Here is an 11641-nt window from a genome sequence, read left to right as displayed (position 1 = left end):
TCCTTCCACACTGTCACTTTGAGAGCTTTGGACTCACCATGCTATAAATATTGCCAAGCCATCACTCTCTCTCCAAATCAATGACCAAAAGTACTGGCTGAGCGATAGATTTGAGACATTTTACCCGCTATGTAGCAATCAGGCACAAGGAAAAGTGCTGCTTCCATTGTAAAGTATTTAGGAATCTCAGACCACAAACAACCTTCACCCCGAAAAACAAGCAATTCTCCACAATAAAACTAGGTTTCCTTCCTGTCTGCAAGCATCTGCTCTCTTGAGTCTGAATGGCACAACTGGGGAAACCGTTTCAAACCCATGACCTGAAACAGCATATTCTCTTCCCCTAATTGGAGCTGTCTTGAATTGGCCACCACTGCCCGAGCAAGAATGAACTGGGAGATCTCACACTTGCTCCTTCACAGGTGAGACCTCCCTGTTCATTGGAGCTCCATATTATCCATCTTGCTCTATTTTGTTAACCTTAATCAAGTCTCCTCTCATTCTCCAACACTCCCATGAAAAATAAAAATCATGTATCCTGTAGTTCGCGAGTCCGGACACCAGGTGGTGGTATTATACCTCTCTCTCTCTCTCTCTCTCTCTCTCCCTAGCTTCATGCATGCAGTACTCGGTGTGAACAGGCGGTGGCAGCACTTTACAGCCCTTGCAATCTGCAGCTTGGACAGGAGATGGTTGGTTTGTACCTCGTGGGCTCTTGCACCAAGATTGAAGATTTGGAGATTTCCCATTGATTGGCAGAGAACATACACGACATCACATCCAACCCTGAGATTCCCTTTTTCCTGTGGACACGACCGAATTCCCACGAATGGATTGGGAAATCAATGTTCCCGGGTACACGTCCTATAGAAAAGACAGAAAGTTGGGAAGGGGGGGTGGGGTAGCTCTGTTGGTAAGAAATGAAATTCAGGCATTTGAAAGGAAAGACATTGAAACACGTGGGTAGAGTCTGTTTGGATAGAATTAAGAAATTGTAAAGGCATGAGGACCATAATGGGGGTCATTTACAGGCCTCCGAAAAGTAGCTCAGATATCGGTGGCAGTATAAATCAGGAATTAAGGGTGGCATGTCAAAATGGTAGCAATACGGTAGTTATGGGGGACTTCAACATGAAGGTGGACTGGGATAATCAGACGGGGGCAGGAACACAAGAGAGTGAGTTTATTGAATGTCTACGAGATACTTTCTTGGAGCAGCTAGTGGAGGAACATACCAGGGGGAAGTCGATTCTGGACTTGGTGCTGTGCAGCGACGCAGAGTTAATAAGTGACCTCGATGTAGGGGTGCCATAGGGAATAGTGACCATGGTATGGTTACTTTTGAGCTGCAATTAGAAAGGGAAAAGGAAAGGAAGTCGGAAGCATCTGTACTGCAGTTAAATAAAGGGGATTATGCAGCTATGAGGGAGGAGCTAGCCAAAATAAAATGGAAAGATACACTAGCTGGGAGGACAACTGGGGAAAATGGCAGGTATTTTTGGACATTTTCCACAGGATTCAGGACAAATTTATTCCAAAGTGGAGGAAAGGCTCTAGGAGATGCAAATGGCAGTCGTGGCTAACTAATGAAATCAAGTGCAATATCAAATCCAAAGGGAGTAAGTATAAGATAGAGAAGTGGAGTTGGAAGCTAGAGGATTGGGAAACCTTCAAAGAGCATCAGAGGGTAACTAAGAAAGTCATAAGAGAGGGGAAAATGAAGTATGAGAGGAAATTAGCAAATAATATAATGGAGGATAGCAAAAGCTTTTTTAAATATGTGAAGAGGAAGAAATTGGTTCGGTCTAAAATTGGTCCATTAAGAATGGAAAAGGATGGAATTATTACCGGAAACAAGGAGATGGCTGAGGAATTTAACAAATACTTTGCATCGGTCTTCACCAAGGAGGATATAGGTTATGGTCAGTTAGGGGGTAGTGGTCATGCGGTATCAAGAGACTTGGGGAACTTTCCTGGGGAAGTAGGGGATCTAATGGATATCCGGATCTAGAAGCAGGAGGTTGTGAGAAAATTGTTGGGACTGAGGGCTGATAAAACCCCAGGGCCTGATGGGCTGCATCCCAGGGTGCTTAAACAAGTTGCTATGGAAATTGTGGAGGCACTGGTCGACATTTTCCAAAGTTCCATAGATTCGGGGGAGGTCCCTGAGGATTGGAGAGTGGCTGATGTGGTGCCGATTTTTAAGAAGGGAGGGAGGGAGAAAACGGGAAATTATAGACCGGTCAGCCTGATGTCAGTGGTGGGGAAGATACTGGAATCTATCATAAAAGGAGTAATAGCAGAACACTTAGGCAGAAATAATAGTATAAGGGCTAGTCAGCATGGATTCCTTAAGGGTAAGTCATGCTTGACTAACCTTCTGGAATTTTTCGAGGATGGGACAAAGAGGGTGGACTTGGGAGGGCCAGTGGATGTGGTGTATTTGGACTTCCAGAAGGCCTTTGATAAGGTACAGCACGGGAGACTAGTGGGTAAGATCAGGGAGCATGGTATTGGAGGTAAAGGTGCTGACATGGATAGGAAATTGGTTAAGAAATAGGAAACAAAGGGTTGGAGTAAGCGGGTCTTTTTCAGGATGGCAGGATGTGACGAGTGGATTGCCGTAGGAATCGGTATTGGGGCCTCAGTTGTTTGTAATTTATGTAAATGATTTGGATGAGGGGATTATTAATAACATGAGCAAATTTGCAGATGACACTAAACGGGGTGGTGGTGTGGGGTGTGAGGAGGATGTCAGGAAAATGCAGAGGGACTTGGACAGGTTGGGGGTGTGGGCTGCTGAATGGAAGATGACGTTCAATGTGAGCAAATGTGAGGTTATCCATTTCGGGGGCAATAATAGGAAAGCTGAGTATTATTTAAATGGAGACAAGCTAGGGAGTGGGGAGGAGCAAATGGATCTGGGTGTACTTGTTCACCGGTCACTGAAGGCTAACATGCACGTTCAGAAAGCTGTGAAATGGGCAAATGGCATGTTGGCTTTCATAAAGAGGGGATTGGAGTATAGGAACAGAGATGCCCTTCTGCAGTTGTACAGGGCCCTGGTGAGACCCCACCTGGAGTATTGCACCCAGTACAGGTCTCCAATTTTGAGGAAGGACATACTAGCTATAGAGGATGTGCAGCGCAGATTTACAAGGTTAGTTCCAGCGATGGCGGGGTTGACATATGCTGAAAGGCTAGAAAAACTAGACTTGTATCCGCTGGAGTTTAGAAGGATGAGGGGGGACATGATTGAGGTATACAAAATTATCAGGGGGATGGACAGGGTGAAGTCGGATTACTTGTTCCCAGTGATGGGGGAGACGAGGACTAGAGGGCATAGTTTAAGAATACAGGGTAGGCCCTTTAGGACGGAGATGAGAAAACATTGTTTTACTCAGAGAAGTGTGAATCTGTGGAATGCTCTGCCACAGAGGGTGGTAGAGGCAGATTCGCTGATTATGTTCAAAAGAGAGTTAGATAAGACTCTTGTGGGCAAAGGAGTTCAGGGTTATGGGGATAAGGCTGGAAAGGGGTACTGATAGTAGTGATCAGCCATGATCTGTGAAATGGCGGTCACTGAAGGCTCGACAGGCAGAAGGGCCTACTCCTGCTCCTATTGTCTATTGAACCATTCTTCCAAGATCCCTCTGTTCCTCAATGCCCTCCCCTTCACTGCATACGTCTTGGTTATTCTTACCAAAATAAAGCCCCTCACACTTACCTACATTAAACTCCATCTGCCATCTTTCCAAACAGTCCAAATCCTTTTGTACTCCATGAAAACCCTCCTCACTCTCCACAACTCTTGAAAATAAGCCAAATGTATTACGTTATGTTAAGCTTCTCTTTGAAAATTTTAATTTCACATGCATTAAATGCGTACGTAAATTTCTCATTCAAAGATAATGAAAAATTAATACATGGTATTTTTTTTAATTCCCCCTGCCCAACAACCCAATAGAAAAGATAGATAACATCTGGAAAGTATTTATAAAAAAATTACTAAAAAACTATCAAATAAAATCTAACAAATTTTCTTGATTTTTGGAGTCAGAAGGTTCAGGTTGGGCGATTACAACTTAATTCCTACAGTTTATAAATAGGATTCCCAAATCTTTCCAAAAATTTCAAATTTGTTACAGAAATTACATGTAATTATTTCAAGTGTCAAGGGACTTGGGGGGTTCTCGTTCAGGAAAACATAGTGAGTGGGTAACCACCAGGTTGGATCGGCAGGAAAAGAAAGCAAATTCTATGTTGGCCTTTGTTTCTAGGGTAGGGAGGTGTTGATGGGGCATGGGAGAGACCTCATTTGGAGAACTGCGAAGTTTATCTTAAAAAGGATGTGCTGATGTTGGAGAGAGAGCAGAGATTTACCAGGATGATATATCTCCACTCTTCATTGGAGTATAGAAGAAGGAGAGGAGATTTCAGAAACCTTTCCAATGCTGAAAGGATTGGACAGTAGATGTGAATAATGTTTCCCTTGGATAAAAAGACATTGTCTTAGAATTGGAAGGTACCTATTTAAAGCAGATGAGAAATTTATTTCACCAGAAGGTCATGGAATTTGTTGCTGGATTGTTGAGAGAGTTTAAGTGGTGGGGGGGGGGGGGGCGGAATTAATAGATGTTTAATGAGTCAGGGTATCAAGGGATCAGGGGAAAAAGCCATAACTTGGAATGAGAGGCGAGAACTGTTTAGATCAGGGGATAGCAGACACAGTGGGCTGAATGGCCAACTTCTGTTCCTTGTGATTTGACACCATTTTAACTAATGTACCTTTGAGAATTTTAACATCCATCCATATGTCCTCTGTATTTTGGATGTGAAACAACGGCTGTGCAGGAGAAGCCAGTGAGTTGGTGAGACCAATTGCTCTTCAGACTGGAGGCCTGTGATGAGAGATGTGCCTCAGGGATAGGTGCTGGAACAATAATGTGGTGAATTGGATTAGCAAGTTGGCAGGTGACACCAAGAACGGAGGAGTTGTGGACAGCCAGAAAATCTTGCAGAAGGTTCTGGACCAGCTGGAAAAAGGGCAGATGGAATTTAATGCAGACAAGTGTGAGGTGTCACATTTTGAAGGGCAAACCAAGAAAAGATAGACACGGTGAACGGTCGGGCACTGAGGAGTGAGGTTGAACAGAGGGACATGGTAAACGGGTGAAATTCCATGCAAGTGCTGTCACAGGTGGATTTGGGCGGGAATTGAAGATACCCAAGTTAACTAAAATTGAAAATTGTAAATGGGGCAAAAAAAGGGATCTATTTCAGAAATGTTTGTGACAACAGAAAATGGCTAAACCAACGTTAGATTAAATGGGAGATTCTTCTTTAGAATTAACCCAAGAAGAACGGACTACTTACTATGTGTGAAGATGGTGGATTAAATTGATGAATGTGCGATATAATTGGGTGAATTATAATTTTTTTTTTTTTTTTTTTACATCAGTTGTATTTAACTCCAGGAAAAAAAAGATAAGGATTTAGTAATTCAGACTAATGTTTTCATTGTGGGATTCAAATTAATACTTTTTTTTGTCTGTCTGGTTGTGTGATAAAGTTAAGCCTTTGAGGATTTATTTGAAACTACTTTAAAGAAACTCTTTTTATGTTCGATCCACTGCTTTTTCTAATGCGGTATATTACAACTTGAACAACGGGATTAAGAATGGATAAACCTCAAATTGAGTTTATTCAGTTAGTATTAGCAGTGGCCAGTAAATGCATTGTGATGACGTGGAAAATTAGGTTTGGTGTTTTCATTCTGCCGCAACGAATTGATATGATTTTTCTCTCCCTCAGTCAAGGGAGTTTGGGGGGGGGGTAATTATGGGTTGGGGGGATGGAATATAGTTTTTTTTGGGAGGTTGGTTTATTTTGTTTACTATGTATTTTATATGTTCATAAATAAAGTTTAAAAAAAGATACACAACCAGTGTTTCAGGCTTGAGCCTTTTAACAGGGCTACGAATATCTGCACTCTATAAAGGTTCACTGCTTGATCAGATGAGCTTCTCCAGCATTTGAGTCCTTACAGAATTTGGTTGAGTTACTATATGTGGACATCAGGTCATTTTTTCACCCTTAAACTGTCCATCCACACAGACAGGAACTTCTTTTTCACACAACTACCCCCATTTGGTGAAGTGTGTGGAATATTAGCTGTAGAATATCTTGTTCTGGGAATTATGATGAAGAAACCATCACACAGACTTTGCCAGAAAGCTGGGAAAGAGAGTTAAAAAGCACATTCCAGACAGGGATCAATTCTCACCTCCTCTACTGAGCCATACATATCCAAATGCCTGCCTGATCTGCAAAACAATGGTGCAAATTGTTAGACCTGATCCAAAGGCTGCAATAAGCCCCCAGCACCACTCAGACCCTGAATGGCATTGTTTCTGCTTTGAAGTGAAGAATTTAAGACTGCTATGAAATTCAGACATTTGGGTAAATTGGAAACCAGAAATCAGGCAGGCAGAGAATGATTACTAACGAGAACTGTGAGCAACTCTTCCAGACTCCTGTTGATTTTTTTGTGTTCCCTAACCCTAACTGGTACATGAGATTAGATGACCAACAAGAAGTCCTTTCCTTGTCTTTAGGAAGAGGATATGCAAAATGTAAAATACAGTGGCAGATAGAACAGTAACAGGTCATAACAAGCCCTGACCATCTGAAACAGGTCATGGGAATATAAATTTATTCAGTAATGTAGAAATGACTGCAAAAGCTGAGAAATTAGGAATTCATAAACTGAGGCAAAGATGGGATGGAGATTTGAACATAGAAAATGGACTGATCGTTATAAATGAGATAGACTGGTTCAATACAATTTTATTCACCAGACACCTCAAAAGAAAATACATGGAATCGGATTTGTTTCAAATGTTAACAAGTCATTTGTACTTTTCTGCATTTGACTTGGCAATGTCCTAAAGTTGGGCAGCTTGGTTGAAATAAGTATTTTTTTAAAAATTCCCACAGGATCCATGAGAAAGAGATGTTAAGGAATTAAATTTAAATTAAAACTGAATATTTACCAGGTTTAAATTGCTGCAAATTGTACAGCTAGAAAGTGCGTGGCCATATCTTGCAAACTGGCTGAGGTTCGGAACTGTTCACCACAGGAAAATAATGTATCGTTCACGAGATGAACATTCTATCTTTGGAGCCCACATTTCCTAAAGGTGGGTTGAAGTGAAGTTTTGAAATATTCACAATATTATGGTTAAATAAAACATCTGTTGAAGATCTCTGGTCCCTCATATGGGATGTGGAGAGGGTGGGTCTGGGTAGATCTCAATTTGTATTAATCAACCACATGTATCGGGATTTGAATTATATTCTTGTAAAATTAACAAGAATATAACTAACTCTTAAAAATTAATTTAAAAAAAAACCCTGACCCACACAAATGCCCCTGTTCACCTTGCCATTTTGTAAAAGGTGATGGGGGGAAAATCCTGACACAAGGGACAGATTTGAACCTGGGTCACTGTCATTTTCTGTTAAACATGCCAAGGTCAAAATTCGACTGACTGTCCTGCAATATTACACACACGTAAGGTAAGATGGTTACATCAGCAAAAATTAAATGAAATGCTTCTTACAGTCAAGAGCAAAAGAATTCCCTGCAGCCTCCAACACAGCCCTTGCCCACAAATAACACCCCCCGCCCCCCTCCCCACCCCAATACTGGGATCAAACCATCAGCAGCCTACACTTTGTTGGAATCTAGGGGTTAAAACATTATTAAAGAAATGATTAATTAATAAGTTGATATGTACTGCATGGTTCAGGGAAAAAGAGGAATGTGATTAAGTGGCAATCACAGCATGGAGCGAAGTTGGCTGAGCAAAATTGTCTGCTCCCAAATACAGGGAGAGGAAATTCATAAAACGATTTAGGAGGAAAGCTCCAACTGAAGGAGGTGGTGAGTAGCACAGGAGACACAGGCCAGACCAGAACAAAGAATGGCCTGCAAAAAACCAAGGGAATGGAAAACCAGTCTAGGAGGAAGATTAAGGCATGAGGAGGTGTTAAAGAGAACAGCAGAAATTGGCCAGACAGGAACAGAAAGGTGATTAGAAATATCTGGTGATGAATTAATTTCTGATCAAAACAACAGGATAGTCTGGCCTGGAGGATTAAGATGGGAGCGCTACACCCCAGATATCTGCAAAACAGGAGATGACTTGTGATAACCCTTATGCAAAAAGATCTAGCAAAGGAAGCCAACTTTTGTTCTGTATGATAAGGTTGATCTATATAAACTGAGCCAACTGGACAATAGGGGTCAGTCTTGGGGAATAGCTCACTGTGCAGGTGACCTATGAACTAACGACTGACCCAGAGCTCTGTTAAGTTTTATTCTTGTGCTGGGTAATAAATTGACTGTTGAACCGAATACCTTCTCCTATCACTTCATTCAAAGAACACGCTGGACTCAGACCACATACAGACTAAATTAAGAGTAAGGGAAAGCCAGAGTCCGACAACTTCAGAGCCAAACCTCAGGCACAAACATCCCAAAACCATCATCCCAAGACAAGAGCTAAAGTTGCAGGCACCGTAAACCACACACATTAAAGCAACACATTTCTCTGGCTCAATACCCACGAACCACATGGAACACCAGTTTGCAAACTACCCACAAACACCGGATTCCTTTCACCCCAACAACTCAAAGAACCACCCCAGAAAAAGCAGCCACAGTAAAACCAGGCTTCCTACCTTCCACTGATGGCAGCATCACCTCATCTCTGCCTGAAACCTGCAAGTGACTAGAGTGGGGAAACTCTCCTGTTTTAAACCCTGAGCTGGAATCAGGAGGACAATTAATTCAGGTGTGAAATATCTCAGTAAATTGTGGCTGGCCCTTTAAACAAGGCCCATCTCCGCCCTTCAAGAGAGCTGCAATTAAGGGAATAGCACCTTTTTAATTTGGAGTGGGAGTTAAAACAGTTTTCTCACCTGTGGCATTGAGATGTTTGAGGAGATGATACCTCTAGATAGGGGAGTGTTAGAGCTTTATGAGAGATTTGTTTGTTTGTGGGGCTTGTCTTTTGAATTTTGGTTTGGAAGCCTTTTGTGGTCTATGACAGCTGAAAACTAAGCAAACTAGGGTTTTCTTTGATCCTGATGGTTGTGCAGCAGTTCAAACTTCTCAAATGCAGAATTTGAGCTGTTTGCTCTCCCAGTGCCCTAGAGCATTGGTTTGGGAATATTTATGCCACAGGTGGTGTTATGGTCCTGTTAAGTCAATGACTCTGGATCAAATCTGGCCCCGTCTGTAAGGGGTTTGTGTGTTCACCCACTCTTCAGTGGAGGTGGCAGGTTAACAGGGGTTTGTGGGGGGGAAAATCGCAGGTGAATGAGGGGGAATGCACAGAGCTGGTGGGGTGAATAGGAGTGTGAGGCAGTTGTTGGCGAAGGAGAGTGTGTTGCAGGGATGTGTAGCTGAGGACTCACCATCCAATCTCAGACCAGAGTGAAACAGGATTCTTATCGTGCTCACAAATTCCTTCGTCACTCCTCAAACGATGATCAGTATTCTGACTCAAGCGTTTTCTGGCCTTGTGACGACAAGCGGGCCTAACGTTCCAATGGCAAATGAGGCAGGGAGGATGTTTCCTGTAATAGAGGTAGTAAAAGTTCCATTAGAGAGGAATACGTTGCCTTTAACTGATAACATGCGGTGGGGTCTCGGTACATTTGGTGATGTCTGGGATCTCTCTATCAATATAAAAAATGAAAATCAAGGCTGGGTCTCTCTGTGGGGGGGGGGGTATCTAATATTTGCTTATGTCATAATCTAATTCATCCCAACTGGCAGTGCGGGCTTTGTTCCCCAAGGCATCCGTATTGGCTGTCCATGGACCATCTCTGTCCCAATGCAGTCCTCAGTGTCTCTTGCATTTAAATCAATGATGGCATCAGCACCTTTTGGCCAATTTTAGCTGTGTTTACTCAGTCAATCTGGCCAGTTTAGTTTTTCATTCAGTACTGGTGTCTGGGGTTAATGGGAGTAGTGGATGATTGATAATTCCTGAAATAATTCTTCATTCATCTTATTTTTTTTAAATTATTTAATTTCACATATGCATTAAAAACTAATTTTTTATTTGAAATAACATCAAATGAATGCATAGTGATTAAAAAAAATTAACCCCTTGTCTTGGGATGATGGTTTTGGGATGTTTGTGCCTGAGGTTTGTCTCTGAAGTGGACGCTGCTGATGGGTTGATCCCAGAATGGGGGGGTGGGGGGTGTTTGTGGGCAAGGGCTGGATTGGAGGTATTCTCTTGCTCTTGACTGCAAGAACCATTTCATTTAATTTTTCCTGATGTAAAGAAAAAAAGAAAAAAACATCTGGATAGTATTTTTAAAAATTTACCAAACCTTTCAAATAAAATCTAACATCTTAAATTTCTTGATTTTAGGAGTCGGAAGGTTCATGTTGAGCTTCCAAGTTACTGCCACACATTTTACCCCTAGAACAATTACAGCACAGAAACAGGTCATTTGGCCCTTCTCGTCTGCTCTGAACTAAATACTCTCCTCCAGTACCACCTCTCTGCATTCCCCACCCCTCCAATTTTCTCTTAAATGACAAAATGGACCCTGCTTTCACTATTTCTCCCGGAAGCTCACTCCACTCAGCCACCATTGAGTCAAGAAGTTCCCCCTCACGTTACTTCAAAACTTTTGCCTCTTAACTCAAGACCTCTTGTTTCAATCTCTCCCACTTGCAATGGAATTGCCTATCCACATCAACTCTATCCATCCTTCTTGTAATTTTAAATACTCTACCAAATCCCCTCTCGGCTTTCGAGTTGACAGGAATGCACTCATGGATGGTTGGATGAATTCTCTTGGGGAACAGTTCATAGTGGCTCAAAAGTGCTTGATTAGATGCAAGGAGAGCTGCCACTGAATGTTGCATGTATTTGGTTCTGGGTTTCGAAGGTACCTCAGCTCTCTCTCTTTTGTACTCGGTCCAAAAGACATTGCTGATCTTATTTGGAATTAGACCAGTTTCAATGAAGCAATGCTGAAGATTTTTGCTGGGGGGGGGGAATAAGCATTGCATTAAATTAAGCTGCGGCTGGTCATCCTTAAGTGTTGATCTGCAGTCCAAGTCTGGTGAGCTTTCTGGGATGGGCTAACGTTCCAGGCAACTCCTTCTTCACACAACAGGATCCAACATTTAATATGACGGGGGGTGGGGGAATAATCTTGGGTTAAGTTCCATTTGTGTTTTAGTTCATAAAGCCCATTGGATTTTGACTTCTATCGGGAGCACAGTGGGATATGAACAACATTTCTTGTTGTTTTCAGAGTATATCTTTCCCCTGGTTTATAATTCTTTGTGTGAATCATTTTTTTACTCCTGTCCAAGTTAGTAACAGGAAACACTGTGGGAGTGGGACGCTGTTTCATCGCTGGTAAAGTCCAACAACTGGTGAAACATTGACATGATTGAAGCTCTCTGGAAGGCAGGTTTCCAATTACTGCAGGTAACTTTCAGTTCAAGATCTTTCACCCCATCTTCCTCACTCGTGCACAGTGTCACGGCCGTCAATGACGGAGGGAGGAAAGTTGGTTTGAAAATGAGCAAATTGTT

The sequence above is a fragment of the Narcine bancroftii genome, unplaced genomic scaffold (assembly GCF_036971445.1).
Source record: "Narcine bancroftii isolate sNarBan1 unplaced genomic scaffold, sNarBan1.hap1 Scaffold_167, whole genome shotgun sequence".
In the NCBI taxonomy this organism is placed as follows: Eukaryota; Metazoa; Chordata; class Chondrichthyes; order Torpediniformes; family Narcinidae; genus Narcine; species Narcine bancroftii.
Note: the sequence above shows the minus strand (reverse complement) of the source record.